This window comes from Somniosus microcephalus, chromosome 1, assembly GCF_052327205.1.
Source record: "Somniosus microcephalus isolate GS21.2 chromosome 1, FLI_Smic_1.0, whole genome shotgun sequence".
NCBI classification, from domain to species: Eukaryota; Metazoa; Chordata; class Chondrichthyes; order Squaliformes; family Somniosidae; genus Somniosus; species Somniosus microcephalus.
In genome coordinates this window covers 123,947,869-123,971,842 of record NC_140987.1, presented here as the reverse complement: position 1 = coordinate 123,971,842, position 23,974 = coordinate 123,947,869, and the positions used below count along the sequence as shown (strand labels likewise).

The 23,974-nt window shown below is 47.8% G+C and overlaps 1 protein-coding gene across 3 annotated transcripts in view; it reads left to right on the top strand.

The window, feature by feature from the left end:
* The window catches only part of ntrk2a (neurotrophic tyrosine kinase, receptor, type 2a), a 440,469-nt gene that overhangs the window by 357,130 nt on the left and 59,365 nt on the right, over window positions 1–23,974 (top strand). The gene's annotated exons all lie outside the window — the stretch shown is intronic.

The following is a 23,974-nucleotide window of genomic DNA, read 5'->3' as shown; positions in this document are numbered from 1 at the left end:
CGTATTTCTCAGATGTTCACCTTCAACTAAAGGTTGAGGTAGCCGAATCCTAAAGATGCTTAACTGGGTCTAAAGGTCCAGGCTATCTCTCCCTAAAGGAAAGGAGCAACCCGAGAATGTTACTGTCCTCCAGATAGCACTTTTAATAAGTTTAGCCAGACAGTAAAGTCCCAGATATTATGAGAGTCCGGAGATTCCCTTCAGAAATTGTAACTCTTCACCAAAGAGTGTACAAAGATTGGGTTCGCGAGTTATTGATACAGAAGACTTATATGAGACAATTCTAAAAATATAGCGATTTATTAAAAAAACCAACATGCAATTTACAGTTGGTGAATCAGTCAATCGCAACGTTTAACAGTTCTAAAAAGAGAAAAAATATGATCTTATTCTTAACAGAGAATCCTACTTATAAATCTTAACTTCGCTACAGTATTACCATTCTTAAACTTGTCTATTACAGGATATCCATCAATATCAAATACCTTTGATTCCCGAGGTACAAAGAGTGGTAGACCACAGAGCCGCACCTGAAGCCGAGAATCGCTTTGCCTGATTAAAGCGTGTCTGATTATCCCATTTGAGACTTCAATATTTATACCCCTTTTTCAGTTGTTTTTCATAAGGTTTTTTGTTGATCCAAGTTAATTATCACTAATCATCTTTTAGCTGACCTACTGAAATTCTTACTGCAAGGGCAGATGTACCTTACATCATGCCATTCTCAAGAGGTTTTAATCAAGATCATTAATCCAGGGCTGACCATTGTCTTATTTTGATAAGGTTACCCATTCGGGGCCACCCATTCTTCTGTTTCAATAAGGTTACTTATTCAGGGTCAACAACTTGTCCTATTTCAATAGCCAGAATTCTTTCATAGCTATTTCATAGTTAGGTTTCTAAATTTCCAAACCCAGTTTGTCATGTTCCAAAGAATTTATAAGGTAGAGTTCCTTATAAGGTACTCTTCAGGGTTAACCACTGTCTTATCTCAATGAGGCCAGAATTCGTTCAGAAGGTAGGATTTCCAAATCCAGCTTTCCATGCCTTCCTTTAAAAAAGTTATATAGTGTATTTTTCTAAAAAGGCTATAGTGTATTTATCTTATATAGTATATTTTTCTAAAAAGGTTATTGATGTGCCTTCAATAACCACAAAACTAAAAGTTATTAACTTAAACAAGTTGGCTTTTAATCACTAAGATCAGAGCTAACATCTCAACACACCGACTGGCTCACAGGAATGAGTCATACAGATCCTGGGATCTTTATGTAAGAGAAGTCAGGGGCGGAGCCAAGAGCCAAGACCTGGAACCTCCAAGGTTAGTCGGGAAAGAGGAAGTGAAACTATACACAGTGGGGGAGGGTAATATATATGAGTGCCAAACGAATACAGGATCAAGACAAACAGATTTCATTACATTCACCCCTTCTATAGATTTAGTCCATCGGGGTGATGTTTCTTAAAAGTTGGTATAAGTGAGTCTGTCAGGAGGTTTTGCAGTTCTCAGTGATTGGCGCAAAGCCGGTTGGGGTGCCTCTAGGGGAGTGGATTCTGGTTCCTCCGCTGTCCGGGCCTCCGCAGTGTCTTCCAGGTTATCTGCAGTGTCCTCCAGGTTAAAGTTGGGTATTGATACCTCTGGGCGTCCTGTCTCTTTGTAGTGTAGGTCTTCATCGGGTAGTCTCCCATCGTTCTCTCCGCTCCCCGAGGGAGTGAGGTCTTTTATGGCAACAGTATCCTCTCGCCCGTCAGAGTATTCGATATAGGCGTACTGAGGGTTTGCATGGAGGAGCTGTACCTTTTCCACAAGGGGTCCGTTTTATGGCCTCTCACGTGCTTCCGCAATAGTACTGTCCCCGGAGACGTCAGCCACGCGGATAGAGATATGCCCGAGGTGGATTTCCGGGGGAAAACGAACATCTTTTCGTGAGGGGTAGCGTTAGTGGCTGTACATAACAGAGACCTTATGGAGTGGAGCACGTCTGGGAGGACTTCCTGCCAGCGGGAGGTCGGAAGGCCTTTTGACTTTAAGGCTAACGTGACAACCTTCCAAACAGTAGCATTCTCCCTTTTCACTTGCCCATTACCCCGGGGGTTGTAGCTAGTGGTTCTGCTAGTAGTTATCCCCTTTGAGAGCAAGAACTGGCGCAGTTTGTCACTCATAAATGACATCCCCCTATCGCTGTGTATGTAGTTCGGCATGCCAAACATGCAGAATAGATTACAGAGACACTTGATGACCGTGGCACTGTTCATGTCTGGGCAGGGAATGGTGAAGGGGAAGCGGGAATATTCATCGATGATATTGAGGAAGTATACGTTACGGTCGGCAGAGGGAAGGGGTCCCTTGAAGTCCAGACTTAGGCGCTCGAATGGCCGTGTGGCTTTGATAAGGTGTGCACGGTCAGGCCTGTAGAAACGAGGCTTGCATTCCGCACAGATGCGGCAGGCTCTGGTCATTGCCCTGACCTCCTCGATGGAGTGAGACAGATTGCGGGACTTTATAAAATGGTATAGTCGGGTGACCCCTGGGTGACAGAGGTCGTTGTGGAGACCCTGTAATTTGTCCGTATGAATGCTGGCACACATTCCCCGCGATAGGGCGTCTGGGGGTTCATTAAGGGCTCCCAGCCTGTACATAATATCATAGTCGAACGTGGATAGTTCGATCCTCCACCTGAGTATTTTGTCATTCTTGATTTTCCCCCTTTGTTTGTTATTAAACATGAAAGCCACCGACCGCTGGTCGGTGAGCAGGGTGAAACGTTTGCCGGCTAGGTAGTGTCTCCAGTGCCGCACTGCCTCCACTATAGCCTGTGCCTCCTTCTCGACAGAAGAGTGCCTGATTTCAGGTCCCTGAAGGGTTCGGGAGAAGAAGGCCACAGGTCTCCCAGCCTGATTGAGGGTCGCAGCTAAGGCAAAGTCTGACGCATCGCTTTCGACTTGAAAGGGAATGCTTTCGTCCACTGCACACAGTGCAGCCCTTTCAATGTCCTGTTTGATACTGGTGAAAGCCTCCCGAGCTTCAGCTGATAGTGGGAAGGACGTCGATTTAATGAGGGGTTGGGCCTTATCAGAGTAATTGGGCACCCATTGGGCATAATACGAAAAAAGTCCCAGGCACCTTTTTAAAGCTTTGGGATTGTGTGGCAGGGGCAGTTCCTTTAGGGGGCGTAATCGGTCAGGGTCCAGTCCAATTAACCCATCTTCCACCACACAGCCGAGGATACAGAGATGGGTTGTGTTGAAGACACATTTGTCTTCGTTGTAGGTTAGATTCAGCTTTAGGGCAGTTTTTAAAAATCTCGCAAGATTTAGATCGTGGTCTTGCTGGTTGTGCCCGCAGATAGTGACATTGTCCAGATAGGGGTAGGTAGCTTGTAGTTTATTCTCGTCAACCATGCGGTCCATCTCACTTTGGAAGACCGAGACCCCATTTGTTACCCCGAAGGGCACTCTGAGAAAATGATAGAGGCGTCCGTTCGCCTCAAAGGCGGTGTATGGGCGGTCCTCCGTTCTAATGGGGAGCTGGTGATACGCGGATTTGAGGTCGATAATCGAGAAGACTCGGTATTGCGCAATCTGGTTGACCATTTCTGATATGCGGGGTAAAGGGTAGGCGTCCAGCTGGGTATAAATATTAACAGTCTGGCTGCAGTCAATTACCATCCGTTTCTTTTCGCTATTTTTAACTATGACTACTTGGGCACGCCACGGACTGGTACTGCATTCAATAATGCCTTCCCGCAGGAGTCTGTCCACTTCCGCCTTGATAAAGTGTCTGTCTTCCAGACTGTACCGTCTACTTTTGGTCGCTATGGGCCTACAGTTCGGAGCGAGATTAGCGAATAAAGAGGGCGGGCTGATTTTTAAGGTTGATAGGCCACAGACTGTGAGTGGCGGCTGGGACCCGCCATATGCTAGCGTGACACTTTCGTGGTGGCACTGGAAGTCCAGGCCCAAGATTACATTAACACAGAGTTCTGGCATCACGAGGAGTTTAAAATCCTTGTAGTCCGTGCCTTTTACAGTCAGTGTTACCACACAGTAGCCCAAAATGTCCGAAGTGTGGGGCTTAGCAGCCATAGCAATTCTGCTCCGTGTAGGGGTTACCGTTAATGAGTGCCGCCGTACCAGGCTAAGGTGGATAAAACTCTCGGTACTCCCACAGTCAATTAAACATTTCGTTAAATTCCCGTTTGCCTGTATGTCCATCATGGAATTTGTCAACGGGTGTGGCCTGGATTGATCCATCGTGATCGAAGCCACTGTTGGGCCCTGGGCGGCCGTTGAGTCGCGAAAAGATGGCGGATCCCAAGATGGCAGCCCGCACGGCACGCACGAGGCGGTGACGGAGTCGGAAATCGGATTCCCCCTGCAGACTTTGCTAAAATGCCCCTTTTTCTTACATTTGAAGCATGTAGCGTCCTTCGCTGGGCATCGTTGTCTGGGGTGCTTGGCCTGGCCGCAGAAGTAGCATTTCAGGCCTCGAGACATTGCCGCTATAATAGGACTCCTGGGTGAACTTCTGTGTGGGGACTCCGGCGGTGTAGAGCTGGTCTGAGACCTGGATGGGGAAGATGGCTGATTCCAAGATGGCGGCCCGCTTGGCGCGCACGAGGCAGTGAGGGCCGCATGGCCGGAAGAATAAGAGTCAGAGTTTTTCTGGGCCACGTCCAGCGATCGCGCAGTGGCCACTGCCTTTTTAAAGTCCAGGACCTCCTTCTCCAGCAGTCTCTGCCGGATATAATTCGATTTGAGGCCCGTGATGAAGGAATCGCGGACCAATTCGTCAGAGTACACGTTGGCCGTCACGGCCTTGCAGTTACAGTCCCGGACCAAGTCCTTTAGGCCCTGTAAGAAATCGTCCATTGATTCCTCAGGTTGCTGCCTGTGTGTAGCCAGCAGATGTCTGGCGTACACTTCATTTACTGGCCTCTGGTATTGGGCCTTCAGGATAGTGATGGCCTCCGTGTAAGAGGTGGCGTCCTGGATGAACGAATAAATCCGATGACTAACGCGAGTAGTCAGTAGACTCAGCTTATCTACCTTGCTAGCGGATGAGGCCCTCGCGAAGAGTTCGAAGCATTTGAGCCAGTGTCCAAATTGATTTGATGCTTCAGCAAAATGTGGATCCAAGTCCAGACGCTTTGGTTTTAGGAGTCGATCCATCCTAGTATTCTTTAGTGATTAAAATTGATGTGCCTTCAATAACGACAAAACTAGAAGTTATTAACTTAAACAAGTTGGCTTTTAATCACTAAGATCAGAGCTAACATCTCAACACACCGACTGGCTCACAGGAATGAGCCATACAGATCCTGGGATCTTTATGTAAGAGAAGTCAGGGGCGGAGCCAAGAGCCAAGACCTGGAACCTTCCAGGTTAGTCAGGAAAGAGGAAGTGAAACTATACACAGTGTGGGGGAGGGTAATATACATGAGTGCAAAACGAATACAGGCAAGACAAACAGATTTCATTACATTATATAGTAGAATTCCTTCACAGTGTGTGTTCTGGCAATAGTGCTGTTCCATCTATACTTGTCCCTGAATACCCTAACTTTTAATTTCTCAATTTTAAATCTAAAGATTTTCCATATATAGTGTGAAACAACCTCTGTCACAGAAGGTTTCAGAAACCTCTTCCTGGTGGGAAAATTTAGAGCTTGTCTTATTCAGTAAAAAAAAGATGCACCATGCTAAACTGAGGTAAAGTAAATCCACTCACCTACCAGCTCTCACTGCGTCCTCATCTTCTCCCACACATTTTAAAGGTTCCACTCTCTGGCCAGTCACTTTTGACCGAAACATGGGGTCAGGTGACTCAATTCCCCAGAGTGCAGTGCAGCCTGAACTATCGCTGGGGCCTTTTCTCCGCAACGCTGCATTGTGGGAAGGCGGAGCCGCCATCATCACCTCCATTCAGCCAGCTCCTGGAATCCATTCCTGAGCTCAAACTGGGCGGGAACAGGCCGAGAATCCCCCCCCGAGGTTTTTGTACAATTGCGTTAAAAAAAACAAAGGGCTAGAAATTCATCTACTCCGTAGTGCCATGAAATGGCAATAAAATGGAAGCCACCGCTCTTTCGCTAGCTGGTGTGGCGAGTCCCACGGCAGCTGCTGTATTCGTGTCCCCCTTTGCGCTGCCGGTAACTGGTTGCGCCCTGAAAGAAAAAATGGTGACGTGCAACGCGACATCATTAGGTAAGTTTGAATGTAAGGTTTTGGTCTGGGTATTTTTGATTTTATTGAAGTGATGGCTTGCTACAATTGATGTAAAAAGTTTTTTAAGTGCGTAGGGAGTGCTGCTGGATGCTTGCAAGGGCTTGGATGGTAAATGAAGGCCCTTGTGCATAGTCAGCAGGTCACGCAACATCTGTGGAGAGAAAAACAGAGTTCACGTCTCAGGTCGTGATGCTGCCTGACCAGTTAAGTATTTCCAGCATTTTATGCTGTCATTTCACATTTACAGCATTCGCTTGCAGAGGGAAGAGGAAGACACAGAAGAGGAGGATGCCGAAGTGGAGGAAGCTGCAGATGAGCAAGCCGAGAGGAGGAAGCTGAAGAGGAGAAATCAGATGGAAGAATGCATGCCAGACAGCCCCTTCTGGCTAGGAGATCCAGGATGGAATCATCTGCCTCCGGTCCCAGTGACCACAATCCCAATTACCCTTTCAACATTAGCCCCACACCTTACCTTCCCTCTGTTACTGACCATCAGCACATCCTCTTGGCCACGATGCTGAAATAAAAGCCACTACAAAACAAACTTTCCAATCCAACTACATACGTCTATCCATCCAATGTGACATCAAAAAATCAAGAAACTCATCACCCATATGCATTCTCTTAGTGACTGTCTTGTGTGTGCCTTTGCCTATCCTACTGATATCATGCAGTGCTACCCCAGTGGCTGCAGCATGGCTGGTGGAAGGCTGCTGACATTCAGTGGGCGAAACTGCAAATGTCCTTGCTGGTTGACCTTAAGGAGATGGTGGCTGGGAGTGTCAAATCACTCTCCTCTCCCTCTTCTTGGTCACCCACTGACTGGGCAGGCTGCATTTCTTGGGTGTGTGAAATGAAGGGTGGAGTTGTGGTGACAGGTGGGCGGAAAAGTATGAGGTGCATGCCAGAAGGAGGATAACATATGAGAATACCACATCTTGTATCATTTCAGCCCTGCCACTGGCCAAGGGCTCAGCCACGCCCCTGCCAAGAATGGCCTGCACCATTTCCTCCAAGGGGGTGAGGTGAGGCTAGGAACGGGAGATGTGCCTCATGATTGATGCAGATTGTTGGTAGGTGAGTGATTGGGGGTCATGCATTGAGCAGTATGTGAGGCTGGTGATGCAGTTGGTAGGAGACGACCAGTGGTCTGAGGTCATGAAGCTTCTTTGGGCACTGGAACCAGATGGTGGGGGCAGTGATGGCCTTGGTGATGTACTCCCACATCCTTCTTTCTGGAGGGCCTCCTGGCCTGTGTGGGTAGAGGGCCTGTCTTGCAGTGTTGACCCCCTGCACAAAGCTGGAGTGCTGCGTGCGAGACCCTGGGTGCCCCTTCCCTGGCTTGCTGAGCCATTTGTGTTAGTGCTGAGGCAGTTTTCCCATTTGTTGAGGTTAGGAAGGTAATTCAGCTTTACATAGAAACATAGAAGATAGGAGCAGGAGTAGGCCATTCGGCCCCTCGAGCCTGTTCCGCCATTTAATGAGATCATGGCTGATCATCCAAATTCAGTACCCTGTCCCTGCTTTCTCCCCATATCCCTTGATCCCTTTAGCCTTAAGAAATATATCTAACTCCTTCTTGAATATATTTAATGAATTGGCCTCAACTGCCTTGTGTGGTAGAGAATTCCACAGGTTCACCACTCTCTGGGTGAAGAAATTCCTCCTCATCGCTGTCCTAAATGGCTTACCCCTTATCCTTAGACTGTGACCCCTGGTTCTGGACTCCCCCGCCATCGGGAACATCCTTCCTGCATCTAGTCTGTCTAGTCCTGCTAGAATTTTATAAGTTTCAATGAGATCCCTTCTCATTCTTCTAAACTCTAGCGAATATAAGCCCAATCGACCCAATCTCTCCTCATATGTCATTCCTGCCATCCCAGGTATCAGTCTGGTGAATCTTCGCTGCACTCTTTCCATGGCAAGAACATCCTTCCTCAGATAAGGTGACCAAAACTGCACACAATACTCAAGGTGTGGTCTCACCAAGGCCCTGTAGAACTGCAACAAGACATCCTTGTTCCTGTACTCGAATCCTCTCGCTATGAAGGCCAACATACCATTTGCCTTCTTAACCGCCTGCTGCACCTGCATACTTACCTTCAGCGACTGGTGCACAAGGACACCCAGGTCTCGTTGCACTTCCCCTTCTCCCAATCTATTGCCGTTCAGATAATAATCTGTCTTCCTGTTTTTGCCACCAAAGTGGATAACCTCGCATTTATCCACATTATACTGCCATGCTTCTGCCCAATCACCCAACCTGTCCAAATCATACTGGAGTTTCTCTGCATCCTCCTCACAGCACACACGCCCACCCAGCTTTGTGTCATCTGCAAACTTGGAGATATTACATCTAGTTCCCTCATCTAGATCATATATATTGTGAATAGCTGGGGTCCTAGCACCGATCTCTGCAGTACCCCACTAGTCACTGCCTGCCACTCGGAAAAAGACCTGTTTATTCCAACTCTTTGCTTTCTGTCTGCCAACCAGTTCTCTATCCAAGACAGTACCTTACCCCCAATTCCATGTGCTTTAACTTTGCATGCTAATCTCTTATCGAAAGCCTTCTGAAAGTCCAAACACAACACATCCACTGGTTCTCCCTTATCTATTCTACCAGTTACATCCTCAAAAAATTCCAGTAGATTAGTCAAGCATGATTTACCTTTTGTAAATCCATGTTGACTTTGTCCGATCCTGTCACTATTTTCCAAGTGCTCTGTTGTTACATCTTTTATAATGGACTCTAGCATTTTCCCCACTACCAATGTCAGGCTTACCAGTCTATAATTCCCCGTTTTCTCTCTTGCACCTTTTTTAAATAGTGGGTTTATATTAGCTACCCTCCAATCCATGGGAATTCTGCCAGAGTCTATAGAATTTTGGAAGATGACCAGCAATGCATCTACTATTTCTTGGGCCACTTCCTTAAGTACCCTAGGAAGTAGATTATCAGGCCCTGGGGATTTATCGGCCTTCAATCCCATCAATTTCCCTAACACCATTTCCCTACAAATACTGATTTCATTCAGTTCCTCCCTCTCATTAGACCCTATGTTCCCCGACATCTCTGGGAGGTTATTTGTGTCCTCCTTTGTGAAGACAGAACCAAAGTATGTATTTATTTGGCCTGCCATTTCTTTGTTCCCCATTATAAATTCCCCTGATTCTGACTGCAAGGGACCTATGCTTGACTTCACCAATCTTTTTCTCTTCACATATCTTCAATCTTTTTCTCTTCACATATCTTTAAGAGCTGAATATTCACATTTGGGTCTTCTTTTTAAAGTTAAATATTTTTAAAAAGCAGAAAAGGCTGAAAACTGCATTGTTTCACTTCATGTTAATTTGTATTGCTTCAGTGTGCATGGCCCCTTTAAATCTCAAACCTCCTCATTACCCACAATTCCTTGCAAGCTCCATAGCCTCGATTCCCGAGGCTGTGGAAAGCTGCAACACCGCTCCTGGACAGGAACTTCGTTTCGGATGCCTCCAGCAATGCCACCAGGACGGCATTGTGCGGAAGGTAAGTGTTATGCCACCTAACTCCATGCTCCCCAGACCAATTTTGCTCCATTAGCCTTGCGGCCATTTTCAGCAGCCATTAACTCCAGTTGCCGGTGACACCAGCAACTTTGCTGATGAACACGAATTTCTCCCCCAAAGACTCTATACAGGGACGAGTTTTCTGAACCGAGGAATTATCTGGGGACATTGTTTTCCCCGAGACACAGTACCTAATTCGGGGATTGCCGCTGGAAAATGTCAACCTATGATATCTAAACTTAAGGCTTGAAGCCTGACCCTGGGATTGTGGGGACTGTAAATGCATAATTGACACTCATAGGCCACAGACATCAAGCCGGGGTCTCAAATTAAGTTTCAAATAAACAATAGTAAGTTGGTAAGTGGCCGTATTACAGGAGGAGGCAGTGTTGCTCCCTTGCCACAGGAAACCATAATAATGATTTAAATAAATATTTGTAGGAAATCTAAGAGTTTCCTTCAAAGACAAAATCTAGATATTCCTATTACATGTACTTATATTTTAGTAATGTCCTGGTGGGTCAAAAATGAAGGGAGAAATAACTAATGATTCCATTTAAATTTCTTTCCTCCAGTTTTCTTCCTTCCTCGTCAGGAAGCATTGACTCCTTGCTGGACTCCTGTTCCATAGGGTCCAGAACCCCTTTAGTTCCTTGGCCAAGTGGCTATTCTTCTTGTGTGAATCTAGATAGTGAGTACTAGCAGCTATTCAGCATCACAACCAAATCCAATCCTCTTCTCATGTGACAAACATACACGTACCATTTCCAACAGGGGTCACTGGACAGTAATCAGGAGCAGGATCCACAGCTATTTTTTTTCTCTCTTCTAAGCCAATTTGGGTGCCTCTTCGGCCACCTCAGTTGAGACCAATAAACTCAGCAAAGACTGTGGGGAAGAAATTCCCCTAGACGGCCATTTGGGGCGCAAAGTCAAAAATGTTTGAAAAGTTAGTGCCATTCGCTAACCTTTTCAAACATTTGAGAAATTCCCATTTTTTGCTCCAAGAGGGAACACTTGCCTCTTGGAGTGCAAGAGGAGGGGAATGTCCTGATCCGGGGCGATGTGCTCAGCAGTACCACATGTGGCTATCTACCAGAAAACAAAGAGTTGGGATAAATGGTTCGTTCTCGGGCTGGCAATCAGTAACCAGTGGTGTTCCGCAGGGGTCAGTGCTGGGACCCCAACTCTTTACAATCTATATTAACGATTTGGAGGAAGGGACCGAGTGCAACGTATCCAAGTTTGCCGATGAGACAAAGATGGGAGGGAAAGCAGTGAGTGAGGAGGACATAAAAAACCTGCAAAAGGACATAGACAGGCTAAGTGAGTGGGCAGAGATTTGGCAGATGCAATGTGGAAAATTGCCCAAGTATGTCCTGTCTACAAAAAGCAGGACAAATCCGACCCGGCCAATTACCGTCCCATCAGTCTACTCTCAATCATCAACAAAGTGATGGAAGGTGTCGTCGACAGTGCTATCAAGCGGCACTTACTCAGCAATAACCTGCTAACTGACACCCAGTTTGGGTTCTGCCAGGGCCACTCAGCTCCTGACCTCATTACAGCCTTGGTCCAAACATGGACAAAAGAGCTGAACTCAAGAGGTGAGGTGAGAGTGACTGCCCTTGACATCAAGGCAGCATTTGATCGAGTGTGGCATCAAGGAGCCCTAGCAAAACTGAAGTCAATGGGAATCAAGGGGAAAACTCTCCATTGGTTGAAATCATACCTAGCACAAAGGAAGTTGGCTGTGGTTGTTGGAGGTCATTCATCTCAATCACATGACATCACTGCAGGAGTTCCTCAGGGCAGTGTCCTAGGCCCAACCATCTTCAGCTGTTTCATCAATGACCTTCCCTCCATCATAAGGTCAGAAGTGGGGATGTACGCTGATGATTGCACACTGTTCAGCACCATTCGAGACGCGTCAGATACTGACGCAGTCCGTGTCCATATGCAGCAAGACCTGGACAACATTCAGACTTGGGCTGACAAGTGGCAAGTAACATTCGCACCACACAAGTGCCAGGCAATGACCATCTCCAACAAGCGAGACTCTAACCATCTCCCCTTGACATTCAATGGCATTACCATCGCTGAATCCCCCACTATCAACATCCTGGGGGTTACCATTGATCAGAAGCTGAACTGGACCAGCCATATAAATACTGTGGCTACAAGAGCAGGCCAGAGGCTGGGAATTCTGCGGCGAGTGTCTCACCTCCTGACTCCCCAAAGCCTTTCCACCATCTACAAGGCACAAGTCAGGAGTGTGATGGAATACTCCCCACTTGCCTGGATGAGTGCAGCTCCAACAACACTCAAGAAGCTCGACGCCATTCAGGATAAAGCAGCCAGCTTGATTGGCACTCCATCCACCACCTTCAACATTCACTCCCTCCACCACCGGCGCACTGTGGCTGCAGTGTGTACCATCTACAAGATGCACTGCAGCAACTCGCCAAAGCTCCTTCAACAGCACCTTCCAAACCCGCGACCTCTACCACTTAGAAGGACAAGGGCAGCAGACGCATGGGAACATCACCACCTACAAGTTCCCCTCCAAGCCACACACCATCCTGACTTGGACCTGTATCGCCATTCCTTCACTGTCGCTGGGCCAAAATCCTGGAACTCCCTTCCTAACAGCATTGTGGGTGTACCTACACCATATGGACTGCAGCGGTTCAAGAAGGCGGCTCACCACCATCTTCTCAAGGGCAATTAGGGATGGGCACTAAATGCAGGCCTAGCCAGCGACGCCCACATCCCATCAATGAATAAAAAAATATATATATATAATATTGGAAAGTGTGAGGTTATGCACTTTGGCAGAAAAAATCAAAGAGCAAGTTATTATCTAAATGGAGAGAAACTGCAAAGTGCTACAGTACAAAGAGATCTGGGGGTCCTGGTGCATGAAACACAGAAGGTTAGTATGCAGGTACAGCAGGTGATCAGGAAGGCCAATGGAATCTTGGCTTTTATTGCAAGGGGGATGGAGTATAAAAACAGGGAAGTCTTGCAGCAGTTGTACAGGGTATTGGTGAGGCCACACTTGGAATACTGCGTGCAGTTTTGGTTTCCATATTTAAGAAAAGATATACTTGCTCTCGAGGCGGTTCAGAGAAGGTTCACTCGGTTGATTCCGGAGATGGTGGGGTTGACATATGAGGAAAGGTTGAGTAGGTTGGGCCTCTACTCATTGGAGTTCTGAAGAATGAGAGGCGATCTTATTGAAACATATAAGATTGTGAGGGGGCTTGATCAGGTGGATGCGGTGAGGATGTTTCCACTGATGGGTGAGACTAGAACTAGGGGCCATAATCTTAGAATAAGGGGCTGCCCTTTCAAAACTGAGATGAGGAGAAACTTCTTCACTCAGAGGGTAGTAAATCTATGGAATTTGCTACCCCAGAGAGCTGTGGAAGCTGCAACATTAAATAAATTTAAAATGGAGATAGACAGTTTCCTAGCAGATAAGGGAATTAGGGGTTACGGGGAGAGGGCAGGGAAGTGGACGTGAGTCTAGATTTGGATCAGCCATGATCCTATTGAATGGCGGAGCAGGCCCGAGGGGCCGTATGGCCTACTCCTGCTCCTACTTCTTATGTTCTTATGGTGCTGCCGCGTTGCAGGGGCTCTTCCTTCAATTAAAGGGAAGGGCACCCTGCTATGAGCTCTGCATTTCTTTTTGGCATCTGCTGGAGCACCGGGGTGCGGAAGTGCCCTGCGATCAGCCCGGCACTCAATCTGAGTGTGCCGGGCTAACCGATCGCGGCACTCAGCCCATGTCCGGTGCTCAAAAAATTATTGGCCTAGAAATTGGGTTTTGGCGCAGCGACGGCTTTAGCGCCGGAAGTTAGTGCCGGAGCTAAGTCGCGCTGGGCGGGCCAAAAATTCACTAGTTCTGCGCCCAAATGGCTGCCGGCGCTGCTGAAAGCTGTTTGCGCCTGAAAACTGGCGCTACACGCTGAATTGCGGCGCTATTCCGGCGCTGCGGCGCCCGCTGCGGTGCGGCAGGTTCGGGAAGTGCAGGCCTCCTCCTTCCCTTAAGGAGGAGCTGCCTGCACCCGGCCGCGGCCCGCGAAAATCATTGTAAAAATGAGCCCGGCACCTCGGACAAGTGCCGGGCTTGCATCTGTCCCGGAGGGGGGGGGGGGGAGAAGTCCGGGGAGGGAGCTGCGGCCAGGCGGCCGGCGGGAAAGCGGCCGGCCGCCACGGGGCCTTTAATGCGCCGGCGCAAAGTCCAGTAAGGCACCTCTGCCAGAACGTTGCTTGCGGCTGCCACGGGCGAGGCGGCCGCAAGTCAATTTCGGAGTTCGGGTGGGTTACCATGGCAACCGGGACGCTGCGCACACCGATGACGTCATCGGTGCCGGCGCAGCGCTAACGGCCTAACGCCGATTTAGGGACCCACTCAATTTCCAAACTGGCCATAACTCCGGCGCTAGGCCCTCTAGCGCCTCAAAAGCGGCGCTAAGCCTACCGAATTTCTAGGCCATTATTCTTAAATCGGCGGTTTTTTTCATGTTGGCCGGCCACCACGCCTTTACATGGTGCCCCGTTAGCGGCTGGCCTCACTGTTCGCGACCCCTGCAGCAGTCAGCAACATCACCCGGCGCTGCTGAGGGGCACGAGTGGGAATTTTTCTCCTACCAGGGTGTTGCACCAGAAATGTTTTCATGATCTCCGGGCGCAGAAGATCGGGGCGATACCCGATAGCGCCGCCGCTAACCTCCGGCGGAATTTCGCGGGAGGTGCAGTTATCGCCCCGGAGGGAGGGGGGAAAGCCATTTGCGCCCCGTTTGTGCCTCCCATCGCAGGCGCAAATGAGGGGAATTTAGCCCCCTGTGGATTAAAACTGGGACTAAATAATTCACTCTCATTATGTGTTGTGTTAGCTGATCTCAACTGATGCAGCCATTGAGGTGCTACAATTGGCCTCAGTACCCGTGGGCTGGGAGAGGAAAAATTCAGCCACGGCTCCTGCTTCTAATTGCTAACTAGTGAAGTGTGCGGTTGTGGACGTTGGTGGAGTACAGAATTGGGCTAAGTTGTGATAGCTTTGCAGTCAGACAGCTTACTGGCTTTGTCTAGGCTCGCAAATGTGCCGTGGCCACTTGGGCAAGGTACTGAAGGGTGCCTGGCACCCTGGAACTATACAATAGAAAGGATTTAAAGCCTTCAGGAATGGAGAGGAGGGGAGGAACTTGACAACAAAAAAAAGCTGTCAGAATATTATTCAACACTAAGGATGAACACTAAATCAAATTCCCAACTGTAAGTAACCTTCAACCTATTGTTACCCATCTCCTTGTTCAACCTAAAACTTGGTTGGAGTTTCCTATTGCAACTAGTTTTGCATTACAACACAGTGAAAAAACATTACCACCAACAATATGGTCAACCACCCAGATCTCATTTTGGCAAAGTCTATACCTATATTTTTTCAGTGGATTCCATAAATATTTTTAAAGGAGAATTATTTGTTTATAAAATATAATATTTAAGGGAAAAGGGAGAGAGTAGGTGAATGAGATTACATTGGATGGGGTGGGGGGGAAATTGTCCTCTGCAATCCCACTGAAAATTGGGCTGCCATGTGGAAGGTTGCAGTAGGCCTGGGGAAGAGGCAGTAAAAGCCTTGAGTTCCTCAGGTGTTCCTCAGGTAGAAGGAAAGGGCCTTGTAGCAGCCTCCGCTCCCTCTAGTCTGCCCCAAACAATTACCCACTGAAAGCACCAGTCTCAGTCGATGGCTTCAGTGGGACAGCAGATCTTATCTTCCAGGTGCTCCTGCCCCTTTAAGGTATTGGTTACCTCTTCTGGTGCTGCAGCGACATCCCTGCTGCAATGTCAATGGGATTTTCTGCTCCCACACTGGTGGGCTCTTTCTTGATAGTGGGAACCCCACCAGGAGCCTACTGTGCATAACAAATCCCCTCTGACTCAGGGGTTAGGGCAGACCTGGAGAGGTGTGCAGAAGTCCCGCCCCATTGGAATTCCACCCAAAGAGGAGGCTTGTGTCCACACTTGATTCTCTAATCAGCATTCGAGTTGAGTGGCCTTTGTGCTGGGATCAGGGCCTTAAAAACATTTTCCCTACTGCATTCAAACCTGTGATTACAAGATATAAGGGAGAGCTCCCACCTATCCTCGCATACTCTGAACCCCAGCAGAAGTGGCACTTTCAGTCCACTGGCACTCTGCACCATCCAAGCTTCAGTGAAAGCTCCAGGCTCTATGCCCTAACTTACCAGTCTCTTCAATGTCCAAGTACCTTGCCCCTTCCCAATCTGAGCCCTTGCTCCCTTCTTGGTTAGGATTCAGCCACCCATCCTTCCCAGTCTGAGGCCCTTACTCCCTCCTTGTTGCAGGTCCAGCCCCTGGTTTCCCTTTCATCTGTTAATGGTAAAGCACTCCATGTGCTTGGGAGTATCAGTTAGGGCCACAGCTCCAGATCCAGTATGACAATGTCAGGAAAAACATCCTGTCCAGGACTGCATCCTAAAACAGACCTCATCCCTTCCACCTCCTTTCTTGCTTCCTCTTCCTCCAAGGCCCAGGCCTTTGCCTCTCTCTCTCCCTGCTCCTTGGTCCCTGCTTTATAACCAGGGATAGATGAGCTAAGTTCTGTGGCTATCAGAGGATTGAAACTCTGAATCTGGCTCCGGGCATTCATGGGAGGTGAAAGGAAAAGGAGAGAAGTGAGGCACATGAAAAGAAACCAAGAGATAGTCAGAGATAGAAAGTGAGACAGATAGAGACAAGGGAAAAAAAGTGTGTGAGAGACATAATAGCGACCAGTAGGCTTACAAAATAACAAGGAAATGGGGAAGATGAGACTAGTTGATTTGGGAAGGAGTGAACAAAAAGGTGAAGACAAATTGCAAGATACTGAGATAACAATGAGAGATAATAATGTGTGATATCCATATGAAGAGAGACAGACAGACAGAAAGATGGAGACAGAAAGCGTGGCAGACAAATTGAAAGACAGAGATTGGGAGAGGAGCAGATATGCAGCTACAGGAAGAGAACAATTTTAAAGAAAAATTGTCTGAGTAATGCCACAGGTGGTGAATTAGTTGATTTTCAATAAATTATTTATGGGAGATGATATAATGTAGGATGTAACCTTGGTTTGAATAGTATGAAAACTGTTACAGAATGGATATTTGTGTTTTCCATTTTGGTTTCCATAGTAACAAAGAATATTTTAGTTGTATTCAGGAGGGAAAGCCTTGGTGCAGCAGACCATTTTCTTGCTGTTATTCTGAAAAAGCTATGTGTATATGTGTGTGGGTGTATGTATCACTGATTGAGTTAATTGACGACTTAAAGAAGTATACCTAATTTTCACAAGATTGCAAAAAGCAGCGGGGTGGGGGAGGTAGTAATATTTTGTGTAGTTTTGTCGATATTAAAATGATCAATTTTGATCACAATTTGAAAAATGTATGCACAAGAATGTGCCATGTACTACTGTGTAGAGATGATAACTAATCACTTAAGGCCACTGACAGACTGTGAATGATAGCCTATTGTGGCTCTTTAATATGCGAGACAATAACAGCGCAGTATGCTGGATAGATGTAATCATCATGGCAGCGTCTTTTAACTGTACACATTTTTCATTTTATTTTAGCTCTGTACACTTACGTTTTTGTAATTTTAGTTTTCTAAATTTTGTGAGCTAATACTCTTCTCAAGGCAGCATGATGTTGGTGAAGTGAGCTGTTGATGAGGTGGAAAGTATTGAGATGCAGAAGCTTAAGCTTGTCTCACTGGAAATATTTAAACAATGTGCAGTTGTGCCTGAGGAACTGTCCCTAACTTGGCAGTGACTGAGAATCTCACTCAGAAAGGTCACAGGATGGCGGGTGTAGGAAGCAGAAAACTGTCACACTGGTGCAATAAGGGAAGCTCTTCAGAGCTTGGAGTTGAGGCATGTTGTTGGAAGGGTTACTTTGCATCTAACCATTCTACATGTGATGCTGACACTGAAGAGTTGGTTTTAACCCTGCCTGCCTGGTGGAAGCCAGTTCAGGACCAGATTGCTGCAGTGCAAACATCCCTAAGGGCGATCCGCATTTATAGATTGGAAATAAAGACAGTAGGAGAGGAATTGTAATAACAGGTTTAAAAATGAAAATTTATAATTATTCCTAGTAAATAATTACAATCACTAACATAAACCTATGGATAACATTGCATTCTGAATCAACTCAAAGCATTGGAATCTCAGAAAGGAATAAAGAGGTAAATTGGCAGACAGAAAATAAGTTTGGAGGGTCAGAAAGCAGATTCTGAATATTGGACCCATAATTTCCAAGGAATAATTTGCTAACAAAAGAATTGAGCTTTTAACCTTTTATTTATGACATTTTTGTTTTAATATTAAAAAAAAAATTGTCTTACTCTGGGTTCTAAAGCAATTGGAATGGATTGTGTTTTGCAATATTAGCAGATGTGTTACACTTGACTGGTTAATGACTTTGTAATGTAGCAGCCTGAGGAATTTCATACTAGTACATTACCTCATTTTGCCATTTCTCCCCTTTTTAAAAAATATTTGGAGAGTGTTCTTAGTGATGAGGAGACCTTTTGTAGAGTCACTGCAGTAAGGGACATGATCCAGGTTGAATTGCTACGGGATGATGGTCAGACAAAGCAGCTCTGATCATCATACAGTCTGTCACGTAGTGGAAATGGATGGAGGAAGCAGTTCTCCAAGAAGGCTGTCTTCACAATGGAAGCAGAATTGTCAGAGAGAGGGGGATCATTCTGTGTCTTTGAGGTTTTTGTTTGCTATTTACTGGTTTCTTTGGCTGTTGACAGGGAAATGACTTAACTAAGAAGGCTGAGTATAGACAGTGTAGAGGGTGCAAGTTGACCTTTCCCACAAGATTAAACTCAATTAAAATAATTTCAGTGAAAATGTTACTTCATGAATATTAAATAATCATATTTTACAATCATTGCTCACAGAGATTAAATCTGAGAGGATCCTTCTAAAAAAGGGAATAATTGATGATTTATCTCGCTGAAAATTGCCCTTTATGTAAATTTTATCAAATGTTTCAATAGAATGTGTTAGATTAATAAAAGGTAATGACATGCTGCACCTTTTGTGATATTACATAAAAACCTCAAGCCAGAGTGGTAAACAACATAGAAACCTTTCAAGCTAGAGAGAATCATAATGTATTATTTCAGTTATTGATGGAATAATAGTAGTTGTAGTTGACTTGATGTTCATTGTGCATCATATGTGACAATTTTATTTTAGGCCAAATCATTCTGGAAAAAAAATAGGTTTAAAAAAGATGTAACTAAATTCGTGTCACCTCAAGACCTTTACCAGTCTCCTGTTTCTCAGACCAAAGGTAATTGAATCTTTTGAATCGAATTGATTCAACCAGCAGCAGCACATATGCCAATGTGTCGAGAATCCCTTTTATTCAATGATGATAGCTGCTTGGCAACAGATTTTGGCATTGCCACTTTGCTATGAAAGGCTTGAAAACTCCAAATACAATCCTGGAGATTGAAGCTTAACTTTCTCATGTGTCAGAATACATCACAGCATAAGAAAGAGTGTGTGTGTGTGTGTGTGTGTGTGTGTGTGTGTGTAAAAACAGCACAATTAGCATCTGAAAGAGAAGGTAAGAGGAATGTTTCTGGTATGTCACTTGAACAGTTTTGTGGAAAGTAGGTCCCAGCCAAAATGAGAACTTAACTCTTTCAGCTGCTGACCTGCTGTGTATTTATTTTGTTTTTGTTTCAAATTTACAGCATGTATGATTTTATCTCACATATAGAGGGGAATTTTCACAGGAAAAAATAGGTGGGCGGGTAAGTGAAAGTTGGAAAAATCTAAAACCTGACCCCAACTCGCCTCCAACCCGCCCACTTTCACCTTTTACTCAGACGGGACGGGGGGCGGGCAGCCAACCCACTGCCAGGAATGGGATTGGCATTTTAAATATTATAATGAGGCCTGAAGCCTCTGCTTTAACCTGCTGTGCAGGTTTAACTGCAGGCAGCCGAGAATCCCGGGGCTCGCGATTCCTGGTAGTTGCAATGAGGTGAGCACAGCCTCGGGGAGCAATCCTTGTGGGCCGGGAGGAGCAGCAGTGCTTCCTCCTGGTCCCCCAAGCTCCCCCACCAGCAGCCCGCCCCTCCCCGGGGTTGGGGATTGGAGCCCCCCCTGGGTCAGCGATCAGATTTCCCCCCACCCCCAGGGATCGTGACGCAGCCCCGGGGATGGGGATCAGAAGCACCCCCCCCCCCCAATCCCTGGGATAGCAACTCAGCCCTGAGGGATGGGACCACCCTTGGGAATGCCCCCCCCCCGCAGGCTTGGACCCTCCCCCTGGCTTGCAACACCGCCCCCCCCCCCCACATCACCTCACCTGGACCCAGCACCTACCTGGACCCAACACCTACCTGGACCAGAAACCAACCTGGACCCAGCACCTCACCTGGACTCAGCACCCACCTGGACCCAGCACCCACCTGGACCCAGCACCTCACCTGGACCCAGCACCTCACCTGGACCCAGCACCTCACCTGGACCCAGCACCCACCTGGACCCAGCACCCACCTGGACCCAGCACCTCACCTGGACCCAGCACCTCACCTGGACCCAGCACCTCACCTGGACCCAGCACCCACCTGGACCCAGCACTTCACCTGGACCCAGCATCTACCTGGACCCAGCACCCACCTGGACCCAGCACCCACCTGGACCCAGCACCCACCTGGACTCAGCACCCACCTGGACCCAGCACCCACCTGGACCCAGCACCTCACCTGGACCCAGCACCCACCTGGACCCAGCACCCACCTGGACCCAGCACCTCACCTGGACCCAGCACCTCACCTGGACCCAGCACCTCACCTGGACCCAGCACCCACCTGGACCCAGCACCCACCTGGACCCAGCACCCACCTGGACCCAGCACCTCACCTGGACCCAGCACCCACCTGGACCCAGCACCTACCTGGACCCAGCACCCACCTGGACCCAGCACCTACCTGGACCCAGCACCTACCTGGACCCAGCACCTCACCTGGACCCAGCACCTCACCTGGACCCAGCACCCACCTGGACCCAGCACCTACCTGGACCCAGCACCCACCTGGACTCAGCACCTCACCTGGACCCAGCACCTCACCTGGACCCAGCACCCACCTGGACCCAGCACCCACCTGGACCCAGCACCTACCTGGACCCAGCACCTACCTGGACCCAGCATCTACCTGGACCCAGCACCTACCTGGACCCAGCACCCACCTGGACCCAGCACCCACCTGGACCCAGCACCCACCTGGACCCAGCACCTACCTGGACCCAGCACCTACCTGGACCCAGCACCTACCTGGACCCAGCATCTACCTGGACCCAGCATCTACCTGGACCCAGCACTCACCTGGACCCAGCACCTACCTGGTCCTGTGGTGTCCTGGTCAGCATTCCCCGCCTGTCAATCAGGCTGACTTCTGGGTGGGGAACCCACGCATTATGTCAGCAGAACTCCAAGTTTCCCATCGTCTATTGGGACCCCCGCACCGTGCGCGTGGGAAATGGGAAAATGCCGGTCATAATCTCAGCTCGACTTGGAAAGGCAATGTTTTTCCTTCTTGAACATATGGTTCCTTGGCCATCAACAGGTCTCTGATATCTAACACAATTGACCAATTTTCATCTGTAAGCCTAGACTTTTGGCAAACTGTTATACCATGGGACAGCATCACCTTTGTTCTGGATGCGAACGATGATGGCAAGGCTACATTTATTGCCCATTCCTATTTGACCTGGGAAGGTGGTGGTAGGCCTTCTTCTTGAAAAACTGGGTAGTGATTATTTGTACAACTTTTTGGTTTTCTAGGCCACTTAAGAAGGCATTAAGAATCAACCATGTCATCTGGATTAGAATCTTATGTAGGCCAGACAAGTAGGGCAGCAGGTTCCCTTCCATGAAGGACATTGGTACACCAATTGGTTTTTTACCATAAAACAGCTACCTTCATAAGATTATTTTGGTGCTAGCTAACAAGTTAGCAGATTTATTGAATTCAGTTTCATAACTTGCAGTGATAAGATGTGAACTCACAAATTTTGGTTCCGAGCTCTCCTACTCAAACCATTTCATTACCATACCTAAGCCTAACCCCGTCCTAAAACTTCCTCCACACATGTTCTCCAAGAGGGACTATTGGATATTCCCCAACCCAGGGACATTGAAGCCAACTGTTGTGTCCCCACCACCATTGGGTAACTCCGCACAGACCAGGAATTGAATCTGCAATCTTAGTGGTTTTTATGGCTCAATGCCACATTACTTGATGCATTAAAACTACAAGCCATTGAAGAAGGCTCTTGAAAGATCATTTGTTACAATAATTGTTGTTTTCATTGTTCTAATTCTTTGCTTTCCTCTCTTCCTGTTACCCCGTGTTCTATCCATAATATACTCCCTGTTTGGGAGGACAGTACAGTCCAAGAGATATTCAAAAGGGATTGCCTCTTCAGGCAATTGTCCCTCTCTTTTCCACGTGATGGTTTAAATTTATTTGATTTAAATGGTGCCACCCTAGTTTACCACAATGTGCGCATCACCTTCCAGTTCTGCCAGCAGCCGCTTTGTTCAGTCAGACACAGATGGAAACAAACTACTTTTGTAAGTGGCCTTTCAGGTCATCCTCAATAATAAGCAGGGTTAGACTTATTCTGTAAGAATCTCCAGTTTTTTATTCAGCTGGGACTGAATGGGCTTTTATTAACACATCCAAAATATTGAAGTCAGTCCTCATTTCAAACAGGGAGCTCGACACTAGGGGCTGAATTTTATTGGGGAAGGCGGGTTGCGGGCAGGGGGGGCTCTGAGGCAGTCAGGAAACCCTGGAGAACGGGTTTCCCGCAGGCCCTGCTGACTTTATAGGCAGGGTCTGATTTGCATGCGAGGCCTCTGTTGCCCACCCGCAGCCAACCAGATGAAGAGGCTGGCTGGCTCCGGGCGGGTAGGTCTGCGGCATTAGGCCGCACAGAGGAGGGAGGGAGGGATCGTGTGGGGGGGCAGGGTCGGCTGGAGCAGCAAGCAGGTGAGGGGGGTGGGGGGGAGGTGGCAGGGGGGTCGCATCGGACTCAGCAGAAGATCCTAGGCCACACAGAGGAGGAATGGAGGGATCGCGTGGCAGCCGGGGTCAGCCACAGGAGCAGATTGGGGGGGGTTCTGAAAAGATCGCGGGCTGGCCAGAGGAGCTGGGCAGTCTAGAACATCACGATTACGATCGCAGGCCGGCTGGGACCAGCACGGAAGGGGGGGTCCAGAACATTGCGATTGTGGGACAGCCGGAGGAGCGGGGGGGTGGGTGGTGTGAAGGGATCGGGGGCCAGTGGAACAGCGCGGGGAGGAGGGGCTGAAGGGATGGGGGGCCGGAGGAGCAGCATGGGAGGGCGCCGAAGAAGCGGCTGGGGGAGGCCTCATTGTGGGAGGGATTGGAGGCCTGGTTGGGGGGGTGGGGGGCGGGAGGCCTGGCAGGGGAGGTCTGGGGGCGAAATCAGAGGCCTCGCTGGGGGTGGGCTAGGTAAGTCTAAATGCACTTACCTCCTGGATCCATTTAGTCTTCGCCTTCCTTTAGCTGGCAGGTTCCCCGAGACCCGGGAAACCCGACCAGCCAGAGTTGAATTTATAGTGGTGGTTCACCATGAGGCACGCCAGCCTCATTATAATATTTAAATAGACGACAGCAGATTGGCTGAACGCATCCCCCCCCTCATCCCGCCTCTGTGAAAACCGGAAGTGGGCGAGTTGGAGACAGGTTCAGGTCGGGATTCAGTTTTTTAACACTTTAACTACCCCCACGCCCCCAACCCAACCATTTGTTTAGGTTAAAATTCCCCCCCTATGTGCTTATACATGATGCAAATTACTACTAAATATAGTTCCATAAAATAAATAAAAATGCTTTATGTTTAATAGTCTTAAAGCCATAAACTGAAGAAGAAACAGCGTCTTTATCTTTACTGTGGCATATCAGGCCTTTTCCTTTCTAGCATCCTAACTACACTGCAGAGCACAAAAAACATTCCAACACCTTAGATAATGAGATAATTAAGGTTAAAGTTGTGGCTAATTGAAAAAAATGAGCTGGGTTTACATCTACCTGCCCAGTTATTTTAT